Source organism: Haliotis cracherodii, unplaced genomic scaffold (assembly GCF_022045235.1).
Source record: "Haliotis cracherodii isolate W230 unplaced genomic scaffold, xgHalCrac1.p SCAF_12, whole genome shotgun sequence".
NCBI lineage: Eukaryota > Metazoa > Mollusca > Gastropoda > Lepetellida > Haliotidae > Haliotis > Haliotis cracherodii.
The window spans coordinates 35,346,850-35,357,964 of record NW_027266267.1 but is presented as its reverse complement, the minus strand read 5'-3'; positions in this window follow the sequence as shown (position 1 = coordinate 35,357,964).

The window sequence follows — 11,115 nt, the reverse complement described above, 5'->3', positions numbered from 1 at the left end:
CATCTGAAAACTTACATATATCAACATGCATGTATTCCCTTTTCTGAAGTGCTTGTGGGATTCACGAGTGAGTGAGTGAGTGAGTTGGGTTTAACGCCGCTTTTAACAGTATTCCAGTTATATGACGGCGTGTCAGCTTAATGTGGGAGGAAAAGCCAAGTGATGCAGGTCTCAGACGTTTACCACTTCGGTGAAACCCACGAGCACAGGTATGGTGCTGACAAACCTAGAAACATAATCGGGGCGAACCGGGATTCGAACCCACAATCATTGGTTTCTGGCGTGCCCAGGGATTCACGAGATAAAATAGATCGTTATTGTTTGCTGATTTAATGCCATGTTCATCTACACAGGCATAAGGAGGCTCGCCGTTGATGTCTCTTATCATGACCAAACAACGGCGTAAACACATCTACTCCAACCGCTATGGTGCCTTTGTATGGTACCATTATCAAATCTTTCCTTTACATTCACAGTTGCACAAACGAACGCCCAGAAGACTCCGATACCAAAAAGAAGTATCTGTACAAACAGTTTGCCGTGGGGTAAAATCTTTTTTGTTATCATTCTAAAATGGTTTGAATTTTACACTGCGTTCTGGTGTTAATACATTTAAGAATGATGTCCAATTGTGATGCCAAAATACATGTATATCGAATATTATAGCTAAAATGGATAGAATTAAAACCGCCCGCTTGTTATCAGAAATGAGTGTGCCACTGTAATTTGATAATGCCCTCATATTGCTTGACGACGGGCCATTATCACACCCGTTGTTAGGTGACGTCATAGGATAGGATCGGTGACGTCACGTTCAATAGTGAGTTCATCTGGTTTGTTCTATGACGTTTCCATATTTGTAAAAGTGGGTCAGTGACATTTGTGTTGATTGCAGTAAATGTTTCAAACCCGATAGTGTTGTTTCTTTTTATTTGATAAAAGATTCCCGGTAACGCTATTTTTCAGGGCATTATCATTTGCAGAAGCCCGAGGTCTTCCATTAGCTGCCCGACGAAGGAAAAAATAGCGTTACCCTTATAATAATAAGGATGAGTAACTGCCAGTGTTTTAAGTAATTGTCAATATTGTTACATGCTACCATTGTACGAAGTAGGGATAAGAATTTATGGATGAACAACTTCTTTATTACAATTAAGAGCGACGTTTCGGTGTAGGTTCTAACACCGTTATCAAGCAAGTGATTTACAGAGTGCAGTAAGCAAGTATATATACACGTAGGAGGCAATGTTTATACAGTAGGGTAGATATTGTATACTGGAGTAGCGAAGCCTGCTGTGTACACACAAGGGCAGTGATGATGACCATGGGTAAAGTCAGTGCCATGATACAAAGGATGAAGCCAGTAATGTAAACAACGGGACTATGGCTGATTGGGGACTTTGATGAGTTGATGGTACGCCAGGGGTATGTAATAGCCTTGGTCACGGTTGATTGAGGGCTGAAGTCTTTTGATGTTGATGGCTTCTTGTAGTTTCTTGATCTTGAAGTCTTTGAGGTTGGTGGCGAGGGTTGTGACTCTCCCACTGGATGTTGTGGCTTGGGTTGTCACGGATGTGGTCTGATAGAGCTGATTTAGAGTCATCTTTGGAGACTGAGCTTTGATGTTCTTTAATTCGGGTTTTGAGGGGCCTGGATGTTTCTCCTATGTAAGCTTGTCCACAATTGCACGGAATGTGGTACACTGCTCCTGATGGTTCTGGCTTGTGGCTGGATGGTGGTTTCCCTGTGGCTTTATACCATTGTACGATTCCGACTATATCATAATCATGTGTTATTGAGTCCTGTGTTACCTGACATACAGTTCATACAATACTCGGGTGAATAAATCGTGAGATGCCGAATGTATTCATCAAAACCTATCGAACTGATAGAAATTCTCATTATTTGAATAATTCTAATATAACCATATCAATAATTATATTAATCATCATAATTATCGTCGTCATCATCGTCATTATCATCATTACCGGGGTTTGGAAGGTCCGGGGTTCGATCCCCGGCAGCGTCACTCAAAAGATTCTTCTTGTTGTTACCCTGCCCGGTGTAGTAGGCTCAAACGACTCCTCCCTAAATTTGACATAGAGTTATATGGGCCTAGGCTCAATTGACACGAGAGTCAACTGAGCCAAGGCTCAAACGACCCTAGAGTCATATGGGCCTAGGCTCACATGACTCCCCTAACCAGGCTCAAAACACTCCCTCTAGGCTCAGCTAACTCCCGTACTGGGCCCAAATGACCCCCCCTTGTTTTGAATTTATTTAAATGATGAAAATGCCAAAGCTCAAATAAGCCTGGGGAGTCATTTGAGCCTCCTACACAAGCGCTCGACATTAAGGGGCTAAAACAAGGACTGGTCGTCTCAGTGTCAAGAGTGGGATGTTAAACTGCGACATGGTATCGCAGTGGACAGGCGATATACAATCGGCAAGTCCAGACTACTACAAGCATCCATACACACACAAGTCTGAAATGGATGCAGTAATCTAGAACGCGACGTTAAAAACCTTTTCACCTCACTCCACCTCATCTTATCAGGGCAGGGGGTAATCTGGTGGTTCAAGCGCTTGCTCATCCAACCGATGTTTTGATTCCCCACATGGGCACAGTGTGTGAAACCAATTTGTAGTGTCACCCGCGGTGCTATTGCAAGAATATAGCTAGAAGCATGATCTTTGTTTGTTACCACTCCGACGAAAAACCAAACTTTTAAACCCGTATTATTCTTTGCAGTTCCAGGACTGTTCTCCACACTGTTTCCTAGAAATGCGATGTTCGATCATTCACTCACTCTCACTAAACGTGACAGGTGTGTAGTTACGTCGTATCCAGCCTAAAGTTCAAATTAGAATAATCAAGAATAATCATCTTCTTCTTCTTTTCTTCTCTTTAAGATGAAGAATGTGTTGACCAGAATTGCAATCATACCGAGCCAGAGAGTCTTCCAGACAGACTGTACAGTGTCACCAACTCCATGCACACTACAGACATAGCAACATTGAACAGAATTATGCAGTTTGAAGAATTTCAAGAACAACCTACAGGAAAACAGATTCTCTTTATAACGGCAGCGTCGTCCAATCACTTTCTGGAGTCACAAGCACTGCTGAAAAACTTTCATGAAACTGTCCCTCCAAACTTCAGTAGTTATTCCCTCCTTTATTATGATCTTGGACTTACAACAGATCAGCGTACACAGGTAAATCTTATATAATTTATCGTGGTATTGATTAAAAGGTAGATTGATACACACAATAAACTCTGCAAAACGTTTTAAATGATTTTGAATTGATTTGGCTAAGACAGACAATTGACCTTAGAATTGTTACGAGAACATGATGTAAACATTACCGCACTGGGTCAAGTATTGAGTTTTGTTCACTCTACTTACACAGGTGACAAAGCATTGCAAATGTCAAGTGAGAACATTCCCACTACAAAAGTTGGAACACTGGATGAGGAATTTGAGGTGTTATATATGGAAAGCCCTTATAGTACAGGTACGGTTCACAGGTCTGCACAAATTCCACAACCTCCCAAGTTTTGCGTTGATCAGTATCACCGTTTTAGACAAATAAACATGGCAGCCTAACTGGAGATTTGAGTTGCTTCAGCCTTACGATGTCACCATTACGGAGATAACGCTCAAATCAGTTTCACTATTAAACTCATTTGATCTTCATGAAAATGTCAAAAGATTAACTAGAAAACATATTTATAAGATTACCTGTATCTTTACGTCATGGCAGTATATATTGAGCACAAGGAACGACGAGATTTTTATTGATACTTTGCAGGCCAATATTAAAGCTGCTGACATCCTGGTGTGGATGGACGCCTCTGTAAGGCTGACGATGGAAGGACTGAAGGAGACACTCCAGGATGCCGAGGTTCGGGGAATTCAAATCAGGAGTGGACAAGGGCTTATGTCGCAACATGTCGACACGCAAATGATGAACTACTTTAACACAACAGCCTGTTTCTATTCCCCATATAAAATATTAAGTGCTGGTTTAATATTTCTCCAAAATGGACAGTTTGTAAGGGATGTGGTAATTACACCATGGGCTGTTTGTGCTGTAAATCGTAACTGCATGTGCCCAAAGAATTCTCAATTAAAGTGCAAGCGGAATATTCGTTCGTATGGGAAGTGCCACAGATACGATCAAGCCGGTTTAAGTATGGTTCTCGTAAAATTGTTCGGTGATTATGTGGATAGTTTACGAGTTAAAAAACTATCATTTACAGTTAAGAGGGGTGACAGATTTGAATACTTTGATTATCTAGAGTCAAGGAACAAAGCACTTTGAACATAATACAGTAAACTACGGTTATAACGAACTTACTTTTTTGGTCCCGACGATTTGCTGTAGTTATGTTGTATATATTCTTATAACGAACTACGGTTATAACGAACTAAAATTACTAGTCCCTTTGAGTTCGTTATAACCGTAGTTTACTGTACACCTAATATTTGAAACAAAATCGTGCATGAGCATTATGTGTCACATATGGTAAGGGCAGCTGATGAATTACATGTATCTCCTGATGTTTTCGTTTTGTATTTATCATGCTTATCATAAACCTGTGTACGGTGTACTGTCAAGCAAGTTGAACCTGCCTGTCACATCTTTGTAGACTAAGTGAAGGTGAGGTGAATTTGGATTTAACGTCGCGTCCAAGATTATTGTACTTATGTGTGTGTTTGTGTGGCTGCTTGTACTAGTCCCAACTGATGCCGATTTATAGTGCTAGCTCACTGAGATATCATGCCGCAGTTTAACATGAATACCCCACTCAGACACAGTATACTGACTCCGAGCCGACCTTATGCCCCTTAATGCCTAGCGCCAGACAGGATAACAACAAGTACCATCTTTTAACGTCTTTTGGCATGACGCGGCCTGGCATCGAACCCCGGGCTTTCCGCTCTCCGGGCGGACGCTTTAACTCTAGACCACGAAGGCGGTCTCTTTGTACTCAAAATGTAACGTATATGAGGTACAACCATGTGTGTGAATTTGTGGATAAGGCATTTTGACAAGAAATACACTTTTGTTTGTTTATTTGTTGTTCAACGCCGCACTCAGCAATATTCCAGCTATATGACGGCGGTCTGTAAAATAATCAAGTCTGGACCAGACAATCCAGTGATTGACATCATGAGCATCGACCCACGCAATTGGGATCGATGGCATGTATCAACCAAGTCAGCGAGTTGACCACCCGATCCCGTTAGTCGCCTTTTACGACAAGCATAGTCGCCTTTTACGGCAATTATGGGTTGCTGAAGACCTATTCTGCCTAGAAATAAGCACTCACATGGGCACTAATTGTGCTGCTTTCTTTTTCGTTTGAGTCTTCATCCATGTGAATCAGAATTTCTGCTAGGATTCACAAAAGAGGGAAAGTTTAACTGAAGTTTCAAGTCCAGGGACGATCTTATATAGTTCGATCCTAGTCAAAATGCCAATTCCAGTCCACTGATTTACCCACATGAACTATACAGATATAAAAGAGACATGTATGTTTCGTATTTATAATTAGATCACTGCATAAAGATTCAGAGAAGTAAAAGATTCTGTGAGCATCCGTTGCATTATAAAATACAAAACAAACTTCGAAAGCCTTTGGGACACTTCCTCAGCCCAACTAAACACGAGTATAATATATACCTTAAAGAGACAGATACCCTCAATTAAGATTAACCCTAACTGTTGATTGTGTGCTAATTAAAACGTGTCATTTTTCATGATCAATACATAGTAATAGTTAACTGCCAGGTAAATCTAGTTTTTCGACAACAACATTTTAGTGTCAGATACAGCTCTTGTAATGTTGATACAAACAATGCGCTGAATGAGGACCCAATACAAACTGAATTACTACAGAGAGTATTAACTGTGTTTTCGATCCTGATAACAATTGACAATTCATCTTTCCAACTTCTAGCTTCTAACTTCTCACTTTCGAATTATTTTTTAGATGAAAACTAAAAAGCTCAACATCATTTCTAACTCCTCCCTTCCATACCCCGTTTGGGGAAAAACGGAAAACTCGAAAAATCACAGTATTAACTATTAGACTATATGTTATAACTCACATACACAGTATATGATTTTATGAATTCTGCATCGGATAGTGTATATGTAAACAAGTTAAAATATGTAACGAAATTCACACAGGACGAGAATAATAGACTGGGTTTCTGTCTAATACAAACGAGTAGACAAGCAGGGGCCGATTGCTCGCCGGTGCAATGGTTAGGCAATAATGACGAATTTTGAATATTAATAGAATTACTACAAAGTGAATAATATAAGTGACCTGGATGTGTTCGTCTGTTGTTCACCGCAAATATATGAAACTGTACATGATATAAGGAGTCCTATTTTGTTATCAATGCATTTTGGATGGGAATCTTTTACAAATTTCGTAAATGGCATTAACTATTGTAGAACCCTATTTTACATTGACTAAAAGCTATTTTGTTTGACACCGCTTTTTATACTGTGAATTTCACTTCGATACATTTTTTCTTTTTCTTTGCGTATCGTAAAAGTGAATATATAAATTAAAAAGAAATACTCTGATCTGACCGTAAAGAACTACTAAGTTTAAAATTACTTGAAATTCCATGAAAGTTGCCACGATGACGTTTATAAATGACTAATGTCAACTTCTGCTAACCGCTGTCGGCTGAAATATGGACAACTGGGCTATATGTACAAACCGATAAGCAACAATCGGTACAGAATTAATATTAACGAACCATATCGTCAATGTTTGTTTGTTTGTTGTTTAACGCCGCACTAAGCAATATTCCAGCTATATGACGGCGGTCTGTAAATAAACGAGTCTGGACAAGACAACCCAGTGATTGGCATCATGAGCATCAATCTACGCAGTTGGGATAAGATGACATGCATCAACCAAGTCAGCAAGCCTGACCACCTGATCCCGTTAGTTGCCTCTTACGACAAGCATAGTCGCCTTTTATGGCAAGCAGGGTTTGCTGAAGACCTATTCTACCCCGGATCTTCACGGGTCTACACTGTCAATGATACCGCCACTCCGGTACATGTCAAACTCGGACTTCTATAAAGAAAATGAAACCTTCAGGTAAGTTTTGAATTATCCTACAATAATTAAATTTTCGTTGTGTTAATGGAAATTCCTGCATTCTGATTAGCTAAATTGGTCACGTGTTATTGCATTCATTTCCCAATCGCCCACCGCGGCGCACTACTTTTATTACTACGGAATGTCGGGGGATCCCATATATTACAGTCGAGGGAATTCCCTTTTTGCTCACGTGTATCGTCATGCGCAGGTCATTTAGCGACTTTCATGCATATTCATTTTCCAAACTACCCTTTGAAACCGAAGGCCGAGAATGAAACAGCAAACGTACAGGCTCGCTCGCCTGTTTTTTTCCCGCTCGCCTCGGTTCAACTTTCATGTCTTCGGGTTTCATTTCTAACTAGCATTTCTCCAACTGTGTTTTACCGTAATCAGGGAAGTAATGTTTGAATCACGCAGTAAATGACCATGTTATTTGAAACACCCGCTTTCTCTCGGACATATTTCTTCCGGTCCGTTACAGTCTGACTGTTGCAGTTCTTTTCGCCTCTTGCATTAATTGACAGGTCCAATGAACATTGTTTTAATCCCATTCTCCGTCGATTGGCTACTGACTGTGTAGGCGTGTCAAGTTATGTGCATAAATTAAACGATCACCTGATTCATGTCACGCCACTGTATGTATTCCTACACCTGGAATGTTTATCAATGTCGTCATTTTTGTCTGTTTTGATATATGCAACTGTTTTGGGTTAAACTATTGTAGATAAAACATGTTTTACCTTATCGAATTTAATTATAAGCATTGACTGTAAAAAAATTCGGTTCTTTGAGGTATGAATCGAAAAACCGATGTGCAACTGTATGAATCCACGTAGTCAAACCTTAATTAACAAACTGACAACGGATATGAACTATTAGTTTATTGCATGAATGTTGTTATGAATATTATAAACTGTGTTGTCATCAAAGACATGTTATCAAATGTTCTGTTTACCGTCGAAAACCTGTATCATGTATTCTATTCTTTCACAAAATTAATCATTTAAGCTTTCTGAGTTTTGTCGGTATTGTTGAAAATTGGTTGTAATTATCATAGCGGCATATGAGTGAGTGAGTGAGTGACAGACAGTGAGAGTGAGTGAGTGAGTGAGTGAGTGACAGACAGTGAGAGAGTGAGTTGGGTTTAACGCCGCTTTTGACACTATTATAAAACGGCATATTAAAAACCGAGAATTGTGCCATTTCTACTACCACTAGCGCAATGCGGTTTATTCTGACACCACATAATCAATAGATTCCAATGTTATATTAACCCGTGAACTATCTATTGACTTTTGTTGGATTATACAATTTCATATTCATATCAAAACTTGACGCAAAATGGGAGAGATTACCACTAAAGCTGCAAATGGACATTGCTTGACTTTCATCCGTTCAAAATAAAGTTTGAAAGGTGAATTGTCAAGCGTAACTCGACCGTTTCCTTTTTATACAGTGTTAGAATCGATTGACCGACCGATTGACTTACGTGCAAGATTTTACTCCATGTTAACTGGACATGTAATTCAGCCATATCACGGCGAGTCGGCTTATTCGAAACCACGATAAAAGGCATAGATCGGTGTCATATTTTAGACGACTGTGCCAACTGACAACTTATTAATTGAGTGATTGAGTTGGGTTTAACGCCTTTTTTAACATTATTCCAGTTATATGGCGGCGTGTCAGCTTAATGTGGGAGGAAAGCCCGAAGTGATGCAGGTCTCAAACGTTTACCGCTTCAGTGAAACCCACGAGCATGGGTATGGTGCTGACAAACCTAGAAACATAATCGGGGCGAACCTGGATTCGAACCCACAATCATAGGTTTCTGGCGTGCCCAAGGGACGCAACTCTGCACAGCGAATCACAGCGCCTTAGACGACTGGGCCACCCGTGCCCCCACTTATCGATTGAAACATATAGCTATATAAACTGTTACGGAACACCAGTGTAATGTCAACGCTCATGACGTTTTATATAATGAAAGGAAGGAAAATGGGGCGGTCGGGTAGCCTAGTGGTTAAAGCGTTCGCTCATCACGCCGAAGACCCGGGTTCGATTGCCGACATGGGTACATTGTGTGAAGCCCATTTCTGGTGTCCCCCGCCGTGATATTGCTGGAATATTGCTAAAAGCGGCGTATAACCATACTCACTCACCCACTTTAATGAAATGGGAAAACAATGAGTATCATATCCATCAATTTATCAACCTGAAACCTTTCTCGACAATAACATCGTTACATGTATTCTTTAAACCCTTTATCGCACACAAACACACCAATAACTTACGTCTACCACACGAACCACGGGGCGTGCTTGCTCGTCATGATCAAGTTGGCTGTTCCACAAGTATTTGGGAAATACTTTTGTGGTGACGTCACGTCGGGGAATTCCCCTGGCAGGAATCGCTTCTACAGGCGATAATATCAACAACGGCATGACAAAACCGCTTCTCACATTGCAGCCACATCCAAACTTATGGGAAAATGCATTTCCTTTATTTAATTTCCCTGTACTCTTTTCAAATTATGTCAGATTGAAAAAGGTAGCCGGTGAAGTATCAATAAGTCCAATTTGACGTTTGGCGTAACCATACTTCCTGAATTCGATTGGTAATTTTAATCACTGTGTTAGAAATATTATTAGAATATTTAACAAAAATACGCTATGCTATATTCTGCTTCACAGTATATGTAGGATTAAATAACATCAAGAATGAATCCCTTGGAGGCGAGTTTCGCTATATATAGTTCGCAGAGATGTGGAATGCGGGAATGGATATGCATGGCGCAACGTACACATTCCAATCTCCACATGGTATAGTCATACGCTTGTCGCTCCATTATAATGACACAAGACCCGATTTCGTTGATCGAATGCCATCGTTGAGATGTGAGAGGATACACGTAGATTACTCGTTCCTATTTCATATAGTGTTTATGTTCTCGCTTCAATAACCTGTCAACATGAATTATTTATTCACTTGGAAAATAAACTCAACCGAAGAGAAACATTCTGATAAAAGAACAGACGCTGATAGCGATTATGCTAAACAGAACTACATTTGTATTCTATATTTGTAATTCTATACATGCACGTGATATTGTGTTATACTGTTCTATATTATAGATACAGGGCTGCGATATATGTTACGGTATACGATTAACCGTTTCACTGTAAACAAGTTTTCGGCTATTTTGCCTGGCATCTATATATCAGTTGCAGTGTTTTCAAGGTGATAATATTCAGATTAGCTTTCACATCAATTGTTTAGATATCATAACCTAAATATTCTAGAAAAATGTATCCATAATTATTACTAGAAACAATGATAGACAAAATACACCTTTTTGAGGGACGACTAGACTAACATCTAGTCTCTGAAAAGAACATATCTTACAGAAAAAACAGTTGTTAAATAATAGCTTTAAAATATAATAAAAAAGGAGCCCAAAGACTTTCTTCCTGATGCTCCAGTAATCTAGACTTGCCAAACATTATATACTTGCATAGGCTGTATTGGATTTATTTGTTTCAGGGTCCATATGACAGACTAAGGGACGACATAACAACTCCAGAAACTTAAGACAGAGTGTATGTGGATTACTTATTCTGAGTCTGTGGAGGCGGGTTACATTCGCTCTGTTAGGATGCTGAGCCGATGCGAACAGTGACCTACTTATGAGGGATATATGGTTAATAGAGACAGGCAGACTGGTTCTCCCGTTACACACACAATTAGGGACGAATAGCACGTCTTCGCGATAGCGCGGCCGTGATGCATTAACGACGAGGAACGTATTACGTCACATCACTCCTCTCTCACCCTGGAAGCGTTGCTGTTTTTTATCTCCTCAATTTGAATAGTACCCTGTTTACCCATCCATGCATCCATCCATCCATCAATCAATCCATGCATACAGAGACCAAGCTATTCAACAAAATATCCCTTTGTATTCTTCCACA